At 47.1% G+C, this 22,056-nt stretch overlaps 1 protein-coding gene and 1 pseudogene across 4 annotated transcripts in view; one reads left to right on the forward strand and one right to left on the reverse strand.

Moving 5' to 3' along the window:
• The window catches only part of LOC104013991 (creatine kinase S-type, mitochondrial), an 83,163-nt gene extending 81,895 nt beyond the window's left edge, over positions 1 to 1,268 (reverse strand). For all 4 annotated transcript variants that reach the window (XR_015707598.1, XM_087770694.1, XM_087770695.1 and 1 more), the window contains exon 1: positions 1,130 to 1,268. The gene's annotated coding sequence lies outside the window, so the exon portion shown is untranslated. The remainder of the gene's footprint in view (positions 1 to 1,129) is intronic.
• Positions 1,269 to 5,876: 4,608 nt separating this feature from the next.
• On the forward strand, positions 5,877 to 6,927 carry LOC148054197 (uncharacterized; annotated as a pseudogene).
• Positions 6,928 to 22,056: the final 15,129 nt, after the last annotated feature.

Raw genomic sequence — 22,056 nt, forward strand, 5'->3', positions numbered from 1 at the left:
TACTGAGCAGAACTTTCCATGTGGTGGAGAAATGGGTTACAAAATATGCTGGTCTTTTATAATTGAGAAATAAATCCTTTGAGTCATCCTTAGCTTGATCTAGAACCCACAGAAGCCAGTGGAAATTTTTCTCTGCCCTTCTACAGCAGTTGTGGGCACCTTAGAAACATCTGCAAGAAATGTTATAAGTGACTACATGCCTGATATGCCATTTTTAGATGCCTAAAAAACAGTTTACATTGCTCTTGGTTTGCTATATCACTCTACAAGGTCAGAGGATAAGATCTAAATTAAAACATTAAATCTCATAAAGCAATATTGGTGGGTTTTTTTCAGTTTCTCATAGCTCAGCCTGAGCTAGACCTGAACCTTTCTGACTGATCTCTGTTTAAGATAAAAATCTCCAGAGTGCAGAAATAATGTTAGTGCAGACATCACTCTAATTACGTCTTAATCATAGCATGGAACGTCTCTAGGAAAAATAAACTAAAATTCAGTTTCTTTTCTCCTCATAATTCCAGAGGTCGGTGGACAGGTATAAAAATCTAACCCTCTTTTTAAAAAAAAATAAACTATAAAACTCCAAACTCCTTGTTATGAAAGGAGGAGATATGGAAAAGACTGACTCTTAATAGGTCAAACAACTACCCTTTAGTCACAACACTGGTTTTGATTTCCACCAGCTAAAGATCTGGTCCATTAGATTTGACCTGGTGAGATTTAAAACCCCAAATTCTCTTATTGAAGCCAGTCAAAGGTGTTGGGAGTGCTTGCCCTTTTGAATCAGTCAACCACTATTTTACAATATGAAAAACTCATCTCCACAGTGCAGAGAGCTACAAACTCTCTAACTCTCAAATAACTTCCCAAATTAAAGATGGTTTCTCTGAACTGTTATTACACCTCTGCAAAGGAACTTATTTTCCCCTTATTTAAACTGTTACTTAAGGGTTGACATTTGAAGCAGCTGCACAATGGGTTGACACATTTTCCTGCACCAAGTTAAATTATAACCAAGTTACATCACATCCTGTGGTGCTTTGAATTAATTTTTAATCAGCCTTGTATTTGAAATGCTGCCATTTGAGTTACCTCAAATAAGATAAGCAATAGAGTTAGTTAAACTGACCTTGAAGCTGAAGGTAGACACGTCCTGCTACCTGCAGTGAGCCCAGAATGTAAATGGAATAACAAGTTCTTGTGCTCACAGGATTCCAGGTAATATGAGAGGGGAGAAGGAGGAGAGGGAAAGGAAAATAATTGCTGCAGTGGCGAATCCTATTTCACTCAGTTATGTCAATGACATTTGCTCACACAAGGGTGCCCTTGAGGACTTAAGTAGGATGTGGCAAAAGGGGGCCATTTAACAGTTGGGTGATAGCAACATCATCTTTCAAACACCTCTCAGGGGAAAAGAGATTACATCAGCAAATGATTGGCCAGATGCTTAACTGCAATGAGATGCCTCTCCACTGCTTCACCCCAAGGGCCCATTTGGTAACAGCCAAAGGAGAAAGGTCATGAGCAGCTTTCTACACAAATGCACGTAGCCTGAGGAACAAGCAAGAGGAGCTAGATGCCTTGGCCCAGCCCCAGAGATATGACATCATAGGCATAAGTGAAACCTGGTGGGATGAGTCCTGTGACTGGTGTGCCACGATGGATGGTTACAGGCTCTTCAGGAGGGATAGGCAGGGCAGGCGAGGCAGCGGGGTGGCACTGTATGTAGTGGAGGGGCTGGAATGCATGGAGCTAGCAGTGGGCGATGGCACAGTTGAGAGCCTCTGGGTAAGGATTAAGGGACAGACAAATAAAGCGGATGTCGTTGTGGGAGTCTACTATAGTCCACCCAGCCAGGAAGATGACATTGATGAGTTATTCTTTAAGGAACTAAGGGATGCTTCCAAGTCATCTGCCCTTGTCCTTATGGGGGACTTCAACTTGCCAGATGTCAACTGGGAACACCACACAGCTGGTACAAGCAGGTCCAGAAGATTCCTAAACCATCTGGATGATAACTTCTTGGTACAGGTACTAAGGGAACCGACCAGGAAAGGTGCCTTCCTCGATTTGCTGCTTACTGACAGAGAGGGTCTCGCGGGTGAAGTGGCGATTGGTGGCTGCCTTGGCCACAGCGACCACGAAGCAGTCAAGTTTAAACTCTATGGTAACAGGAGGAAAACTGCCAGCAAGACCTCAACTCTGGATATGAGGAGAGCTGACTTCAGGCTGCTCAGGGAACTACTTCGTAAGGTCCCCTGGGAAAAAGCTTTTGAAGGTGCTGGGGTCCATCAGTGCTGGTCACTTTTTAAGTACCACCTCCTAAGAGCACAGGAGCAGGCAATTCCAAAATGTCGGAAGTCAAGCAGGCGAGGTAGAAGGCCGGCTTGGCTGAGTAGGGATCTTATGCTAGAACTAAGGCGAAAAAAGAAAATGTATGGCCAGTGGAAGCAAGGTCAGGCGACATGGGAGGACTACAGGGACGCCGTTCGCCACTGTAGGGAGGAAATACGCGTGACCAAAGCTCAACTAGAGCTGAAGCTGGCCAGCACTGTGAAGGACAATAAAAAGGGCTTTTTAAAATATGTAAATAGCAAAAGGCAGGCCAGAAATAACATTGGCCTGTTACTTGACGAGCATTGTCACCTCACAAACAGGGACATAGACAAAGCAGAGATGTTTAATGCTTTCTTCGCCTCGGTCTTCAACACCGATGATGGGCTCTGGGACCCCCAGAGAGAGGGCTAGAGAACCATGACTGTGAGAACGACAAACTCCCAACCAACCCCAAACTTGTGCGGGATTTGCTGCTCCAGCTGGATCCCTATAAGTCAATGGGGCCCAATGGGATTCATCCGAGGGTACTCAAAGAGCTGGATGATGTCATAGTGAGACCTCTCTCAATGATTTCTCAATGCTCTTGGGAATCTGGGGAGGTCCCAGTTGACTGGAAGCTGGCAAACGTTGTCCCAATCTTCAAGAAGAGCAACAGGGATGACCCCGGTAACTACAGGCCTGTCAGTCTCACCTCTGTGCCTGGCAAAATCATGGAGAAGATTATTCTGGGAGTTAATGTAAAACGCCTGAAAGACAACACAGTCATTGGTCCCAGCCAGCATGGATTCACGAGGGGTAAGTCAAGTCCTGCTTGACCAACTTGATTTCCTTCTATGACAAGGTTACCCACCTAGTTGACCAAGGGAAGCCAGTCGATGTAATCTTTTGGCGTTTCAGTAAAGCTTTCGATACGCTCTCTCACAGTATCCTCCTAGACAAAATGTCCAGCATACAGCTGGATAAACACATAATGCAATGGGTGAGCAATTGGCTGATGGGTCGGGCTCAAAGGGATATAGTAAATGGGGTGACATCGGACTGGCGACCAGTCACTAGCGGGGTTCCGCAGGGATCCATCTTGGGGCCAGCGCTCTTCAATATCTTCATAAATGACTTGGATGCAGGACTGGAAGGTTTGTTATCAAAGTTTGCCAATGACACAAAACTGGGAGGAGCCGTTGACACTCTCGAGGGCAGAGAGGCCCCGCAGAGAGATCTGGACAAATTAGAGAGCTGGGCAATCACCAACCGTATGAAGCTTAACAAGGGCAAGTGCCGGATATTGCACCTGGGACATGGCAACCCTGGATGTACATACAGACAGGGGAACGAGAGGCTGGAGAGCAGCCCCGCGGAGAGGGATCTGGGGGGTCTGGTCGACGGCAAGTTGAACATGAGCCGACAGTGTGCCCTGGCAGCCAGGAGGGCCAACCGTGTCCTGGGGTGCATCAAGAACTGTATTGCTAGCTGGTCAAGGGAGGTGATTGTCCCACTCTACTCTGCACTGGTGTGGCCTCATCTTGAGGACTGTGTGCAGTTTTGGGCACCACAGTACAAAAAGGATATGAAGCTACTAGAGAGTGTCCAGAGGAGAGCCACGAAGATGGTGAAGGGTTTAGAGGGGAGCCGTACGAGGAGCGGCTGAAGTCACTTGGTCTGTTCAGCCTGGAGAAGAGGAGACTGAGGGGAGACCTCATCGCAGTCTACAGCTTCCTCATGAGGGGAAGGAGGAGGGGCAGGTACTGATCTCTTCTCCCTGACCACCAATGATAGGACCCGAGGGAATGGCAGGAAGGTATGCCAGGGGAGGTTTAGGTTGGGCATTAGGAAAAGGTTCTTCACCCAGAGGGTGGTGGAGCACTGGAACAGGCTCCCCCGGGAGGTAGTCACGGCGCCAAGCCTGACAACATTCAAGAAGCAATTGGACAATGCCCTCAGACATATGGTGTGAATTTTGGGGTTGTCCTATACAGGGACAGGAGTTGCACTCAATGATCCTTGTGGGTCCCTTCCAAGTCAGGACATTCTATGATTCTATGATTGTGTGCTGGTTTGCCTTGCCTGCCTGAACTACTCCTTAGATAGATACACATAAGAGCAGGAGAAACCCACCTGTACTCACCCCAAATGGAAGCTGGTCAGAGCAGGAAACTGGACCCAGGTTGTCAGGAAAATGAGATCACAGTGGGCCTATATGGTTTTTTCTTACTTTTTAATTCACTACATTACATTAATTTTTGACAGACTTCTGGCAGAGAAGTCCAGAAACATGAAATGTAAAATGTGCTGATAGAAAACAACTGTTAAGGATATCTGAAGCCTCCCATTTAGAATTACTATAGCTGCATAGTGGTAAAGTACTAGAAGAAATAATACATGATGGGTGGAAGTGCAAACAAGAAAATGCAATTTCATTCACCAAACTCTGCTCCCACTGAAGCTGAACATTTATCAAGGCTGACAGAGGAACGCAGAGGCCAATGCTGAACAGCTTTTAAAAAATCCAAGGCTTTAAAACCCTTTTTCCTTTGTACATTTAATATTTCTTGAATTATACTTGGCAATTTCCTAACCCCAATCTCAGTTTTGTGAAACTTTATAAAACATACATGCCTCCCCGAAAGTGTTATGACTTCTTCAGATTAATGAGAGCGCCATGCATATCCACCACAATTAAAAGCAAAGCTGTCACCTCAGATCAATGCATCTGGACTGCCTAGTATTTGAAGTACCCCCTCTTTACCACACCTGTGCTTTTTATCAACCCAACACTATGTTTTTGGTATTGATCCAAAGAAGCCATTTGAAGATCTCTTGATGTAACATGAGTATAGAAATATGACCACAACAGCAGTATAAAACAAATCTGCCCTGTGCAGGAATCAGCAATGAAAACAGAAGCCAGCTTTTCCTTTCATACTCAGCAAAAACTACTTTATGATTGTGTCATATCTTTTGCTCTGGATATAAGATCCCCAGTCTGCATTAAATGCAGAGTTTTGTGTACTAGCATTTCTTCTGTGCAGGCTGTCATCTCTTTGTTTCCCCACCCACGCTGTCAGACTCCAGTTCAGCAACTCATGATTGAGGCTCATATCTCATTTTAAATTTTTAATGAAAGACATCATTTTTCATAAAGCCCCTGAATACAGAGACCTTTATCTCAAAGTTAATTGGATGGTGCCATGAACTTTAAGTGCCTTGCCAACTTAAGCAGATGTTTAAACTATTTGCCAGATCAAAGCCTAAAAGAACAAAGATGCACACAAAACTGATTGCAATGGACACTGGAGCAGCACCAGCAGCAAGCAGTGGTAAGGGACACACAAGGGATACACATGGACAAGTAGAGGCTTGTCTGAACAGGGGATGTTCTCAGAGCAACTGACCCCAGGCTCGCTGATTGGAAAAGACAGCAAGGGGCAGAGCCTGAACCCAGCAGCACAGGAGATTTAAACAGGCTAAAACAATCAGCCCAGCTGATTGCAATGGATGAGCATATATATTTCCTAGCAGGCAGATGCATGGGACTGGGTATTATGGGGACCACTTGATGAAAGGCAGCGTTCTCTCCTTCCCCTGAGCTTCTAGCACCTGGTAGAACCAATGCAGCCACTCAGACAGAGCTCCTGTCAAAGCATGTGACCACCCAGGTTTCTGGCTGTGGGATGTGTGCAGGGATATTCCTAGAGGTGAAAAGTGACAGCAAGCAAGTCTGTGGGAAGTGTGATCAGACTGATGAACTCCTCTGCTTAGTGGCCGAGCTGCAGGAGGTGGGCAGACTTAGGAGCATCTGAGAGGGAGATTGATCAACGGAGCTGTACTCTACCATCTATGATGCATGCAAGCCAACTCAGCATAGATGCTACGGAGGCAGGTCCTGGATCTGCTTTGTGCCAGGAAGAAGGCGGTGTTATGAGGGGTAAGGAGGGGTGGAGGAAAGTTACAGCATGGAGTGATAAGAGAAACCCTTCCTTACCCTTTAAGATACCATTGCAGAATAGGTACGAAGCCCTGGGTATGGTAGATGAAGTGCATAATGAGATAGAGGAGGAACCTGCACAAGCAGTCTTGCCAAGGTCAGAGAGACCAACCCCTCGCAACAAAACCTGCATTAAGACCAGTGGTGAGAAGAAACAATGGTGAGTTATGGTCATTGGTGATTCCCTCTTGTGCAGAATGGAAGCACCCATTTGCAGGCTGGACCCTCTTTTAAGGGAAGTTTGCTGCCTTCCTAGGGCCCGAATTAGGGATGTCACCGCAAGACTGAAGAGCTTAGCACAACCTTTAGACTACTATTCATTCCCGCTTTTTCACGTGGGTACTAATAATGTTGCAACAAAAAGTCTGAGGTTGATCAAAAGAGATTTCAGAGCCCTGGGAAGAATGCTAAAAAGTTTGGGAGCATGGGTAGTGTTTTCCTCAATCCTCCCAGTAATGGGGAGAGACATTGGAAGAAACAGGTGAGCCCAGGATATCAATACCTGGCTCCAGGACTGGTGCCTCCGTCAGAACTTTGTGTTTTTAAACCATGGAAGAGCCTTTGAGACACAAGGTATGCTGGGGCCCGACAGGATCCATTTGTCCTGATGGGGAAAAATGGGTCTTTGGGTGTAAGCTATCGAGACTGATCAAGAGAGCTTTAAACTAGAATCGATGAGGGAAGGGGATACCAACAGAATTGCATTAAGTAAGCCAAGGGTTGGCATGGCATCGCTGGAGCGTGGCAATGGTAGTGGGAACATTTACACTGCTCCTGGGAGCACTGAGGGTTTAGGAGAACATCTGAAATGCTTGTACACCAACGCACGCAGTATGAGAAACAAACAGGATGAACTGGAAGCGTTGGTCAGCTCCCAGAGCTATGATGTCATTGGTATTAGCGAGACTTGGTGGAATGAGTTCCATGACTGGAGTGCTGGGATGGAGGGCTACAGGCTGTTCAGGAGGGACAGGCAGGGTAGGCGAGGTGGTGGTGTTGCATTGTATGTAAGGGAGAGGCTTGATTGCATAGCTTTGAGAGCCTCTGGGTGAGGATTAGGGGGATGGAAGACAAAGGAGATGATGTAGTGGGTGTCTACTAGCGGTCGCCCAGCCAGGATGATAGCACTGATGAGTGCTGGGCTGCCCAGTCCCCTGAGTCGGAGGACCACGACTGCAGGAACAGTAATTTTTTTTCCATTTGTGGACACTGAAATTGTAAGGGACCAGCTGTATCAGCTGAATGTTCACAAGTCCATGGGGCCTGATGGCATTCACCCTAGCAGATGTTACAGCACGACCCCTCTCAATCATCTACCAAAGGTCTTGGGAGTCTCGGGAGGTCCATGCTGACTGGAAGCTAGCCAATATTATTCCAATCTACAAGAAGGGCATGAGGAAAAACCCAGGGAACTGCAGACCTGTTAGTCTAACCTCAGTTCCTGGAAAAATTATGGAGAAGATCATACTGGATACTACTGAAAGACTAACTAATTTGATCTCCTTCTATGATAAGGTCACCTGCCTAGTGGATGAAGGGAAGGATGCAGTTTTTCTGGATTTTAGTAAGGCTTCTGATACTGTCCCTGACAGCATCCTTCTGGACAAGCTGTCCAATTGTGAGATGAGCAGGTACATGCTGCTCTGGGTAAAGAAGTGGCTGAACAGCAGGGCTCAAAGGGTTGTAGTGAATGGGGCTACATCTGGCTGGCGACCGGTCACCGGCAGTGTTCCTCAGGGCTCAATTCTAGGGCCATTTCTGTTCAATATATTTATCAATGATCTGAATGCAGGAGTTGAATGCACCATTAGCAAGTTTGCTGATGATACCAAACTGGGAGGTGCTGTTGACTCTCTCGAGAGACAAGAGGCCTTGCAGAGGGATGTAGATAGACTGGAGCATTGGGCAACAATTAATGGGATCAAATTTAACAAGTCCAAATGCCGGATCCTGCACCTGGGATGGAGTAATGCCGGCCACAAGTATAAATTGGGAGAGGAGTGGCTGGAGAGCAGCCCTGCAGAAAGGGATCTGGGGGTGCTGGTTGACAGCAGGCTCAATAGGAGTCAGCAGCATGCCCTGGCAGCCAAGAGGGCAAGTCACATCCTGGGGTGCATCAAAACACAGTATAACCATCTGATCAAAAGAGGTGATGGTCCCGCTGTATTTAGCATTGGTGCAGCCTCACCTAGAGTACTGTGTGAGGTTCTGGGCCCCACCATTTAAGAAGGATGAGAAGGGACTTGAATGCATCCAGAGGAGGGCAACAAAGCTGGTGAAAGGGCTGGAAGGTATGTCCTATGAGGAGTGGCTAAGGACTTTGGGTTTGTCTAGTTTGGAGAAAAGGAGACCTGAGGGATGACCTCATTGCTCCCTACAGCTTCCTGAGGAGGGGAAGTGGAGAGGGAGGTGCTGATCTCTTCTCCCTGGGATCCAGTGACAGAGCGCATGGGAATGGTTCAAAGCTGCATCAGGGGAGGTTCAGACTGGACATTAGGAAGCATTTCTTTACCGACAGGGTGGTCAAACACAAACAGAACTCTGGAAATTCCTAGAGAGGTGGTCGATGCCCCAAGCCTGTCAGTGTTTAAGAGGCATTTGGACAATGCCCTTAATAACATGCTTTAACTTTTGGTCAGGCAGTTGGACTGGATGATCATTGTAGGTCCCTTCCAACTGAACTATTCTATTCTATTCTAGAAGTTCCCCTATGATTTCTGAAGAACATGTCATTAACATTAATGTTAAGTGATAAGAGCACAGCTATGTCCTCCAGCTGCTCCGGCCCAGGACTCCCTCCTGTCCAGAGACAGACACACACAGGGTACTGCCACAGCTAGCTACACAGACTGTCACAGACAAGGTTCTGCCTTCATCAGCACTTACATATAGGATTCACATAAACATAAGCATAGACAGCCAAGTTCCCTTCCTCTTCAGCTGGTAGAGATAGAAATTCACTAGTGAAAGCACACACGCGACACTCTAGAATCACAAGCACACACACATTTGCGTATCCCTGGCATACGAGCACTGCCCCTTCTGTCGACCTGATAACCCTGCCCGGATCCTAGGCCTTCTTACCCACTTCATGGGTCCCCTACTTGCTGGCTAGTCCAGCTTGATACTCACTAGCAAATGCATGTGTACTCACACACTTGTCACGCACTCACAAGTTCCCCTGGGCATACCAGCACGGACCATTACCTGCCTGATACCCTGGCCTGGACCCAAGGCAACCCCTGCTACTTGCCAGCTAGTCCAGCCTGAAGTTTGCTAGTGAATATACATGCATACCCCCATGCACACCAGGTTTGGGGAATATACAGACACTTGCCCCACCCCCTAGCAGCTGGCACCAGGCACACAGGCTGTGACCTGCAGTCCCACTCCACCTGCCAGTGCTGAACCCCTCACTCACACCAGTCCCCCCCAGTAGCTGTTTTTTGGGACATGCACCATTCCTGCCCCAGTAGCTGGCGGCTGAGACCCTACTCAGTCCAGTAGCTGACATCACAGGCCTGGGGCACCTACACCCCAGGTCTGACTTCAGTAGCTGGCACCAGTTTTCACTCACACACACAGAGGTCTTACCAGTAGCTGGCACTTAGTCCTCACAGCAAACACGCATGTGGGATAGAGACTGAGATTACGCAGAGAAATATTTGAGAAAAGATTTAATGAGAAGAAGTAAGATAGGACAGACTGCGGTGATCAGGCCCAGGGCTCAGCCAGACAAGCATTCTGACTGGTCCTGTACCAGCCCCATTTTACGTGGGGCCGTCCCCTTTTATACCCTTTTCTGTCTTCCCCCTCCAAATAAGGCTGGTTATTGTTACTTATCACATGTATCAAATTAGGAATTAGATGACACCATGTTTTTTCTGAAGAGCTTCCCAGCATACTTAATCATTAGCTCTCCTGCTGTTGGAGTCAGAGCTCTGGTACTGTACAGCTGCAAAAAGCCACTACACATACTATCCTTATAAGCTAACAGTCAACCTAGATTCAGTGGAATTCATTGATTTTCAAGTTCAATGGGTCTTTAATTCTTGAGATTCCTGAAGACAGACATACAATAATACAGTGAAGTATACCATCTTGGGCTGTTTTGGAAGAAATATCATTGTTTACCAAATGGAAAACCTTTTATTGAGGTTTCTCTGTGATTGTGGATGTTCAGTATCCAGTTACATAAAGTATATGCAGTGACTGAGATCTCAAACTAGGAAAACATTCTGGTTTGAGACGACATTCAACCACTTACATCCCACTGAAGTTGATGGAATTTGGGCAAGTGTCACTACCTAAAGGGTTACCTGGCCTGCAGGTTTATAGAGATCACAACCATGGGTTTGCAGGATTCTGTAATACACAAGGACACGGAAGCTTTATTTCCTAAATTTCTCTACTTTATTACAGATTACTACAAATCGCCACTAGCAAGTATACCTATGATTAATAAAGCAAATATATATATATCAAGCTATTATAACTTATTATCAGCAATCAATAGTAGCAGCGACTTATAATATAGCATCAAACATTTATATTACAGGTTATGACAAACTCATCAATAATAACAGCAAACTTATCAATAATATAGCAGCAAATATACTTATGATAGATTACTTTTATGCCTATATATGTATGTTCATAATATTACTGGTACCAAGCATGTCAAACCGATCCTAGAAGTGGGGCCAAACCAATCCCAGACATGGGACCAGAAAAGGAACCAATAAAATAACGGAGAGTCTCACTTCGAAGATGATCTGTGTCATGGAGTTCAAGTCAGCCAGGCGTCCCCAGCAAGGGTTCAATCTGACTAGGAGATCTCATAGGAAAAGGGTGTGTACATGGGGAGTTCTCAGAGAAAGAGGTTCCATTTTGGGCAAAAAGTAAATCAATTTTATATCGCAGAGACATAAGGGGGTGTAGGACACCACTACCTGGAGCAGCCAATAGATGCTGCTAATTCCTATTTTTCACCTGGTGCAGCCAATAGATTGCAATGGTTTCTATTCTCTCAGACCAATTTTTGTTTTTCCAAACTGTTTTCCTATTCTTGCAGTTAGAACAGCCAATGGCAATTACCGATTGTTACTTTCTCAGGATGTTTTCCCCTTTTCCAGACGATAAGTTGCTGTTACAGTTCCTTGGTTTTGCACTTATCGATGGTATTTCAGGATGTCTCTGGTTTCTAGGTACCCAGCTGCACTTCAAAGATGCCAGCTGCACTTCTCAAGGATGCTTCTGTTTCCCATTCCTAGTTCCCAGGCTGGCAGGCATTTTCTCTGTCAGTATTTCAGCATATGTTCAGTATTTTTCCCCTTATAACCAGGTCACCTTTGTGGTGGGTTGACCTTGGCTAGCTGCCAGGCAGTCACCAAGCTGCTCTATCACTCCCCCTTCTCAACAGGACCAGGGGGAGAAGAATGCAACAAAAAAAAAGAGAGCTTACCGCCTTTGGAAGAAGGGGCAGGTGACTCAGGGGGACTACAAGGATGTTGTGAGGATATGCAGGGAGAAGATCAGAAAGGCAAAGGCCCAGCTGGAACTTAAACTGGCCACCGCCGTTAAAGATAACAAAAAAAGTTTTTATAAATATGTCAGTGACAAAAGGAGGGCCAGGGAGAATCTCCCTCCTTTGTTGGATGCAGAAGGTAACCTTGCCACGAAGGATGAGGAGAAGGCAGAGGTACTTAATGCCTTCTTTGCCTCAGTCTTTAATAGTCAAGCTAGTCATTCTCAGGTTTTTCAGGCCCCTGAGCTGGGAGATGAAGACAGGATGCAGAATGAAGCCCCATTTGTTGAAGAGGTGGCAGTCACTGACCCGCTCCTCCACATGGATGCTCACAAGTCCATGGGACCAGATGGGATCCACCTGAGGATACTGAGGGAGCTGGCAGAGGAGCTGGCCAAGCCACTCTCCATCATTTATCAGCAGTCCTGGTCAACTGGGGAGGTCCCAGATGACTGGAAGCTAGCAAACGTGACGCCCCCCTACAAGAAGGGTCGGAAGGAGGATCTGGGGAACTACAGGCCTGTCAGCCTGACCTCAGTGCCAGGGAAGGTCATGGAACAAATCATCTTGAGTGCCATTATGCAGCAAGTGCAGGACAACTGGGGGATCAGGCCCAGCCAGCATGGGTTTATGAAAGGGAGATCCTGCTTCACTAACCTGGTCTCCTTCTATGACAAGGTGACCCGCATCTTCATTGATGATCTGGATGAGGGGATCGAGTGCACCCTCAGTAAGTTTGCAGATGACACCAAGTTGGGTGGGAGTGTTGATCTGCTGGAGGATAGGAAGGCCCTGCAGAGGGATCTGGACAGGCTGGATCAATGGGCCGGGGCCAACTGCATGAGATTCAACAAGGCTAAGTGCCGGGTCCTGCACTTGGGTCACAACAACCCCATGCAACGCTACAGGCTTAGGGAGAAGTGGCTGGAGAGCTGCCTGGTGGAAAAGGACCTGGGGGTGTTGGTTGACAGCCGCCTGAACATGAGCCAGCAGTGTGCTCAGGTGGCCAAGAAGGCCAGTGGCATCCTGGCTTGTATCAGGAATAGTGTGGCCAGCAGGACCAGGGAGGTGATAGTGCCCCTGTACTCGGCACTGGTGAGGCCGCACCTTGAATACTGTGTTCATTTTTGGGCCCCTCACTACAAGAAGGACATTGAGGTGCTGGAGCATGTCCAAAGAAGGGCAACGAAGTTGGTGAAGGGTCTAGAGAACAAGTCTTATGAGGAGCGGCTAAAGGAGCTGGGGTTGTTTAGTCTGGAGAAGAGGAGGCTGAGGGGAGACCTTATTGCTCTCTACAACTACCTGAAAGAACTTGTAGCGAGGTGGGGGGTCGGTCTCTTCTCCCAAATAACGAGTGATAGGACGAGAGGAAACGGCCTCAAACTGCACCAGGGGAGGTTTAGGTTAGATATTAGGAAAAACTTCTTCACCAAAAGGGTGTTCAAGCATTGGAACAGGCTGCCCAGGGAAGTGGTTGAGTTTCCATCCCTAGAGTTATTAATAGAACGGATAGGCGTGGTGCTCGAGGACATGGTTTAGTGGTGGACTTGGCAGTGATAGGTTAACGGTTGGACTCGATGATCTTAGGGGTCTTTTCCAACCTTAATGATTCTATGATTGTATGATTCTATGAAAAAGATCATGGGTCAAGATAAGGACAGGGAGATCACTTACCAGTTACTGTCACGGGCAAAACAGATTTGACTTACGGAAATGTATTTAATTTATTGCCAATTAAACAGAGTAGGATAATGAGAAATAGGAACAAATCTTTAAAAACACCTTCCTCCCACCCTTCTCTTCTTCCCAGGTTCAACTTCACTCCCAACTCTTCTACCTCCTCCCCTCTGAGCAGCACAAGGGGACAGGGAATGGGAGTTACAGTCAGTTCATAATGCTTTGTCTCTGCCGCTCCTTCCTCCTCATACTCTTCCCCTGCTCCAGCGTAGGGTCCCACCCACGGGAGACAGTCCTTCACAAGCTTCTCCAACATGGGTCCTTTCCATTGGGTGTAGTCCTTCAGGAATGGACTGCTCCAGCATGGGTCCCCCATGGGGTCACAGGTCCTGCCAGAAAACCTGAACCAGTGTGGGCTCCTCTCTCCATGGGTCCACAGGTCCTGCCATGAGCCTGCTCCAGTGCTGGCTCTCCATGGGGTCACAGCTTCCTTCAGGGCACATCCATCTGCTCTGGTGTGGGGTCCTCCATGGGCTGCAAGTGGATATCTGCTCCACTGTGGACCTCCGTGGGCTGCAGGGGGACAGCCTGCCTCACCATGGTCTTCTATGTGGGCTGCATGGGAATCTCTGTTCTGGCGCCTGGAGCACCTCCTCCCCCTCCTTCTTCACCGACCTTGGTGTCTGCAGAGTTGTTCCTCTCACATATTCTCACTCCTCCCTCTCGACTGCAATTGCCCTTGTGCAGAAACTTTTCCCCCTTCTTAAATATGTTATCACAGAGACGCTACCACCATTGCTGATTGTCTCAGCCTTGGCCAGCGGCGGGTCCATCTTAGAGCCGGCTGGCGTTGGCTCTATCGGACATAGGGGAAGCTTCTAGCAGCTTCTCACAGAAGCCACCCCTATAGCCCCCCCGCTACCAAAGCCTTGCCACTCAAACCCAATACACTATGCTTTCAATAAAGCCAAAGCTTTCACTCGCTGAGTGTCGTGCCTCGTCTCTGAGGGACCAGAACCTGCTTTTCACTCGTAACACTTGGCGTAGTCAGCAGGATCCATCACGTATGTGGTGGTGCATCCCATGCCCTCCTCTGGACTGCTTTACGATCACAGGGACTCCTGTCGAGACTTGGCCTTTGAGCAACGAGTCTGGCAGTTAAGCACCCCTTGGCCGTACCAGGAACTCTTGCATGGCTGAGGTGGTGAACAAGAATGCCTTGACTGCACCTAGCATAATCAGTCATCCCCTGACAGCCTTGGAAGATATCATTGTGAATTGTAACTCAGGCGGATCGGTACAGAAGGATTGTACCAGTCTTGCTGAGATTGATGAGAACTCCAGGAATTACCGACCTGAATTGTGGCGACAGGAGGGAAATTCACTGATGCCTAAAGTCAATCATCTTGCGACCCTGTAAATAGCGGTAACAAGTGAGACCCTTTGAGCTCTCCTGGACTGCAGCGGGCTGCGCCAGTATCTCCCTCTGAGTGGGACGCCTCTCAGAGCTGCGAACTTCTAAGTTTGCATACAGAGGCCTGACAACAGGACCTGGGCTGAACTCCATCTCCTTTCACTCCTTGAGACTCGACCTTCGCCTGCTGAGACAATCATTGTAAGTGAGTATTTCACTGAACTCGAGGGGAGTTTTTACCAGGTACTTTTATATATGCATATTGTGAGTATTTCACTAAATTCCCGACAAATTACTAGGCCTATTGTGTGTGTGTATCGATACAAATATTGTAGTAAACCCTATTTCATCATCTTGTAGATGCTAAATTAACCAATGATTAATTACTGCTAAATTCCTGTGATTCTCTCTTAACTGTGAACAAACCTTAAACTGCTGCTAGGCATATGTAATCCTTAGACGTAAACCGTTGACCAAGTCTGAGACTAGGATTGGATCCAGCCGCACCTAGGCTCCTCTCTGAGAAGGAGTTTAGAAAGTGTCCTGGTTTCAGCTGGGATAGAGTTAATTTTCTTCTTAGTAGCTGGTATAGTGCTGTGTTTTGGATTTAGGATGAGAATAATGTTGATAACACACTGATGTTTTAGTTGTTGCTAAGCAGTGCTTACACCAGTCAAGGACTTTTCAGCTTCCCATGCTCTGCCCGGTGCACAAGAAGCTGGGAGGGGGCACAGCCAGGACAGCTGACCCAGACTGGCCACAGGGCTATTCCATACCGTATGACGTCATGCTCAATATATAACTGGGGCGAGTTGGCCGGGGGGGAAGGGATTGCTGCTCGGGATCAGGCTGGGCATCAGTCAGGGGGTGGTGAGCAATTCTGTCGTGTATCTCTTGCTTTGTATATTATTATTGTATTATATTATTATTATTATTACTACTACTACTATCATTCTATTTCATTTTACTTCTGTTATTAAACTGTTCTTATCTCAACACACGAGTTGTCTGACTTTCACCCTTCCAATTCTCTCCCCCACCCCACTGGGGGGGGAGTGAGTGAGCGGCTGTGTGGTGCATAGTTGCTGGCTGGGGTTAAACCACAACAGAAAGCAAGGGGGTCCATTCTGAACCTTGTGACTCAATGGGAGAGCCTCCTTTACCCCCTTGTATTTTCTTCTACCTCAATTTCCTCTTTCTTTCTCTTTATGTATATATTCAATTCATTTAATATGTAATGGAGTGAACCTTGCCATTGAACTTTGTTAAATCACCTCTTTATAGATTTCTATTAAAATCACTATTTGCAAATATCTTTGATGGTGATCCTTTAAGTGACCTAACCACTCATGACAAGGTACGATGCTGCTTTGTTTGAAAGCTGGGGAAGCAGAGAAGCTTGATCTGTCCTTGCAGTGCATACCGGAATGGCCCTCGATGGAGCACAGATGGTGGCAGGCTGGGCGACTCCGGTGGACTGGCTGGAGTTGCAAAAAGAGGCTGAAGTAACACTGCAGCAAGTTCAGGTGATAACTCGACTGCACCTGGGCTGTCGGCCAGGAGTGGAGAAGAAAGCAGTGGGTGAAGCATCATGGTTATTCCTCATTGCGCTCCGTGCCCTGGATGATGAAATATTACATTTACATAGGATATTCTTAGGTAAGGAGCAAGAATGTTGGGAAATGGTGGACATTCAGAGTTAAGGCATTTGTCTCCCAAAGCAACCGCTACACGTACTGAGGCCCTACTTCCCAGGAAGTGGCTGGATATCGCCTGCTGATGGGAAGTAGAGAATAATTTTTTTGTTTCCTTTGCTTCCACGCATGACCTTTGCTTTTCTTTACTAAACTGCCTTTATCTTGACCAATGAGTTTTTAATCTTATTTTCTCCCCCCTGTCCTGCTGACGACAGGGAGCAAAAGAGCAGCTTGGTGGGCACCTGGCAGCCAGCCAAGGTCAACCCACCACAGTCCTTTGTGGCACCCAACATGGGGTATGAGGAATTCGAGATAAGGATAGTAATTGGAGAGGTAACGTGCAAAACATGGACTGAACATTGCTAGAGAGCGGAATAATTGTGGGGAATCTCTGTTGTTGTAATTGTGGTGAAGGAACTAGGGGTGGAGTGTGTGTAAATTGTTCACCTTTGTCAGTTTTGTGATGATGTTATTTTGATTTTGGTGTGGGGAATTCTTTTTTGTTGATGTGAGTGAAGTTTGTGAAGATTGTAAATCGTGTGATGAATGTGTATTTTAATGATAATTCTTGAATACGTGATTCACAGAAGCGAGGGGTGGAATGTATTGGGTTTACATGGCAAGGTTTTGGTAGTGGGGGAGCTGCAGGGCTGGCTTCTGTGAGAAGATGCTGGAAGCTTCCCCTGTGTCCGACAGAGCCAATGCCAGCCGGCTCCAAGACGTACCCGCCGCTGGCCACAGCAGGGCAGCGTAGCGCGCCACCTACTGTAAAGGGCAAGGGGGCTGCAAGAAATGCCGTGATGTGATGCAACCCGCTTCCGCAGTCCCCCGTGCCGCAGTTGAATGGTCCCTGCTGTCGGCGCGGGATTGTCTTGTAGGCGGGCCCTCCGCGGTGTGAGCGGTGACAATAAGCGCCGAGGACCGACGCCCCTTTGTTCCACTTACAATCCAGTGGCCGCGGGGAGGAACGCAACATGTGCTAGCCTTGTTGGACACCGGGGCGGAAGTAACTATTTTGCATTCAGCTTCGCAGGACTTGCAGGTACAGACAGTCCTGGTACAAGGATCGGGTGGGGCAGAGAATGCAGCTCGAGTTGTAACAGTAACATTGACATTAGGTAAAGCACCCCCATTTAAAGCTACAGTGCTTGTGTCTCCAATTGGTGAATATATAACCCATTCTACTGCACAGCGAGTCCAAGATTGGGCCAATGATGTGGGTATACGATAGTTGTATCACCTACCATATACCCCAACAGCAAATGGTCTGATAGAGCATATGAATGGCCTCTTAAAGGACCAAATATGAAAATTGACAGCTACCCACACACTGAAGGGGTGGGGGGATGTGCTGCAACAGGCAATGATGTTCTACCTGAATAATTGTCATGTTGGGAAAATGACACCCTATAAGCGTTTGTGAGATGCACCCAATCACACAGTAACTGTTCGTATGCAGCTAGAAGACCTGATGGGACAACTGCAGATGGACGGCACATCACTTCAGCTGCTCATGGGGCAAGCAGGAAATCTTGCCCCTGCCGCTACTCCTATCCCATGGCCAGCAGGTGGGAAGCAACATAACACACCAAATACCATTTTTGCACTGACGTCACTGATTGCAGACCTGCAGTGGAGTCCAACTTTATGGCAACCAGAAGAGCTACTGTTAACGGCCCTCCGTTGCCACAGTTGTGGTGATTATGAAATATCTTGGACAGCAGGTCAACATTTATTAATCATTTCTGCTTTGTTACCCGAAACAGGTCGAGTTGTACTTACAGGACCACAATCTGCTTGTCAGTATGATATGTACAATATGATATGACAAGTGGATATGTTAGTACTGACAAGTACAAGTATGATATGTTAGTCAGCGCAAGTTTTATTATCCACCCCTTCAGTGCTTTCTCTTAAGCTTCACCCCTGAGCAGGGCTTTGCTGCGTCAGGTCCCCATTTTGACTCGCGTCGGTGTCCCGGGGCTCCCACCGTGGTAACACTACGCTTTCAATAAAGACAAAACTTTCACTTGCTGAGTGTTGTGCCTCGTCCCTGAGGGAATGGTACCTGCTTTTCACTCATAACAAGCATAAAAGGAATAAAGGTGTGGAAGGGGAGCAGCTTTCCTTAGCATAATTTTTGGCCCATCAACAAGAATGAGCTGTGCAGCTAGTTCTGTTTAATTTATGTTATATGTCTTGTTTAGGTCTTTATGTTGTACACTTCACAATGGATCTCAGAGTTTCTAGTTGTATATGAAATAGGCTTCATTCTCTGTTCCAAGTTTAAATCAGCATTAATTTCAATGATGCCCATAGCAGCTTCAAAGCAACATAAATAAGCAAAAGATAAAATGCAGCAAGTCAAACCATTCTCTAACAGTAAAAACACAAAGAATTTTCTATGATTTTGCCCTTTTTATTAATGGCTTTTCCCTTTGTCGTGGTTTAACCCCAGCCAGCAACTAAGCACCACACAGCTGCTCGTTCACTCCCCCTCCCCGGTGGGAGGGGTGAGAGAATTGGAAGGGTGAAAGTGAGAAAACTCATGGGTTGAGATAAGAACAGTTTAATAATTGAAGTAAAATGAAATAGAATAGTAGTAGGAGTAGTAGTAGTAATAATAATAATAAGACAATAATAGAATAATAATATACAAAGCAAGTGATACATGATACAATTGCTTACCACCCGCCGACCGATGCCCAGCCCGTTCCCAAGCAGCAATCGCTTCCCCCCTGGCCAACTCCTCCCAGTTTATATAGTGAGCATGATGTCATATGGTATGGAATAGCCCTTTGGCCAGTCTGGGTCAGCTGTCCTGGCTGTGCCCCCTCCCAGCTTCTTGTGCACCTGGCAGAGCATGGGAAGCTGAAAAGTCCTTGACTAGTGTAAGCACTACTTAGCAACAACTAAAACATCAGTGTGTTATCAACATTATTCTCATCCTAAATCCAAAACACAGCACTATACCAGCTACTAGGAAGAAAATTAATTCTATCCCAGCTGAAACCAGGACAGTATCCACCCCTTATTCCATTCCATACATCATGCCCAGGTCTTACCCTTTCCAATACATTCTAATTAATCACTACCACTTTTCCAGTCTTTTGATATATATATACACACACATAGATATCATTTCCTTAGTCTATGGGCTATCCCTCTAAAACATTAATTGAGTTCATTTAGTCCATGACTTCGGGCTTCATCTGTCATAACAGTCTTTCAGGGCAGGAGAGATGGTGTGTGGTGGAGGACTGTTGCATGCTGAAGCCAGTTCTGGGTCCATCACTGCTGCACTTCGCTCGGTTTCCTCAGAGTTCATTCTCCATTAATTTGGGTGATTCCTACTGTAACACTATTCATATGGCACATAGTAATCATAGAAGTGATGACATACAGTATTCTATAGCAATTATCATCATACCATTCAGTTCATTGGCTATTTTCACCCAAAATCAAATCCCCTTGAGGTACACATCAGACTTCCCCATCCTCCCGCATCACCCACCAAGTACACCTAGGTCCTGGAGCAAAAGTAATCCCACGAATGGGTTTACTGTTGCCTGAGGCGGGAGTAACCCAGACTGTCTTCCCCATCATATTTTTGTATGTGCACTACAGGGACTTTATCCCCCTCTACAGCATGTAAAAGTTTTGATTGGGCAGGGCCAGCCCGATTGGCAGATCCCCTAGTGTTGACTAACCAGGTGGCCTTTGCTAAATGTATATCCCAGTGTTTGAATGTCCCACCACCCATTACTCTCAGTATAGTCTTTAACAGTCCATTGTATCGTTCTATTTTCCCAGAGGCTGGTGCATGATAGGGGATGTGATATACCTACTCAATGCCACGCTCTTTGGCCCAGGTGTCTATGAGGTTGTTTCGGAAATGAGTCCCGTTGTCTGACTCAATTCTTTCTGGGGTGACATGTCGCCACAGGACTTGCTTTTCAAGGCCCAGGATAGTGTTCCGGGCAGCGGCATGGGGCACGGGATATGTTTCCAGCCATCCGGTGGTTGCTTCCACCATTGTAAGCACATGGTGCTTGCCTTGGCGGGTTTGTGGGAGTGTGATATAATCAATCTGCCAGGCCTCCCCATATTGATATTTCAGCCATTGTCCTCCATACCAGAGAGGCTTGAACCGCTTGGCTTGCTTGATTGCAGCGCATGTCTCGCATTCATGGATGACTTGTGCAATAGTGTCCATGGTCAAGTCCACCCCTCGATCACGAGCCCATCTCTGTGTTGCATCTCTTCCTTGATGGCCTGAGGTGTCATGGGCCCACTGAGCTAGAAATAATTCACCCTTATGTTGCCAGTCCAGATCCACCTGAGCCACTTCAGTCTTAGCAGCCTGATTCACCTGCTGGTTGTTTTGATGTTCTTCAGTGGCCCAGCTCTTGGGTATGTGAGCATCTACGTGGCGTACTCTTACAACCAGGTTCTCTATCCGGGCAGCAATATCTTGCCACAATGCAGCAGCCCAGATGGGTTTGCCTCTGCGCTGCCAGTTGCTCTGCTTCCATTCTGTAACCACCCCCACAGGGCATTTGCCACCATCCATGAGTCAGTATAGAGATAGAGCATTGGCCACTTTTCTCGTTCGGCAATATCTAAAGCCAGCTGGATGGCTTTCACCTCTGCAAACTGACTCGATTCACCTTCTCCTTCAGCAGTTTCTGCGACTTCTCGTACGGGATTCCATACAGCAGCTTTCCACCTCCGATGTTTCCTCACAAGATGACAGGACCCATCAGTGAACAGGGCATATTGATTCTCATTTTCTGGCAGTTTATTACACAGCGGGGCCTCCTCAGCACGCATCACCTCCTCCTCTGGCGATATTCCAAAATCTTTGCCTTCTGGCCAGTCCATGATCACTGGGGTTTCCTATTCGAGCCCGTTGTGTGATCAGTGCAACCCACTCACTCCACGTAGCGTCAGTTGCATGATGTGTAGAGGGGACCCTCCCTTTGAACATCCAGCCCAGCACTGGCAGTCGGGGTGCCAGGAGGAGCTGTGCTTCAGTACCATCCACTTCTGAAGCAGCTCGAACCCCTTCATATGCCGCCAATATCTCTTTTTCAGTTGGCGTATAGCGGGCCTCGGATCCTCTGTATCCCCGACTCCAAAACCCTAGGGGTCGACCTCTAATCTCCCCTGGTGCTTTCTGCCAGAGGCTCCAGGTAGGGCCATTCTCCCCGGCTGTGGTGTAGAGCACATTTTTTACATCTTGTCTTGCACGGACTGGCCCAAGGGCGACTGCATGAACTATCTCCTGTTTAATTTGTTCAAAGGCTTGTCGTTGCTCAGGGCCCCATTTGAAATCATTCTTCTTCCGGGTCACTTGATAGAGAGGGCTTACGATGAGACTGTAATTTGGAATATGCATTCTCCAAAAACCCACAACACC

This window comes from Nipponia nippon, unplaced genomic scaffold, assembly GCF_047370975.1.
Source record: "Nipponia nippon isolate SJK-2023a ecotype South Korea unplaced genomic scaffold, ASM4737097v1 scaffold_33, whole genome shotgun sequence".
NCBI classification, from domain to species: domain Eukaryota; kingdom Metazoa; phylum Chordata; class Aves; order Pelecaniformes; family Threskiornithidae; genus Nipponia; species Nipponia nippon.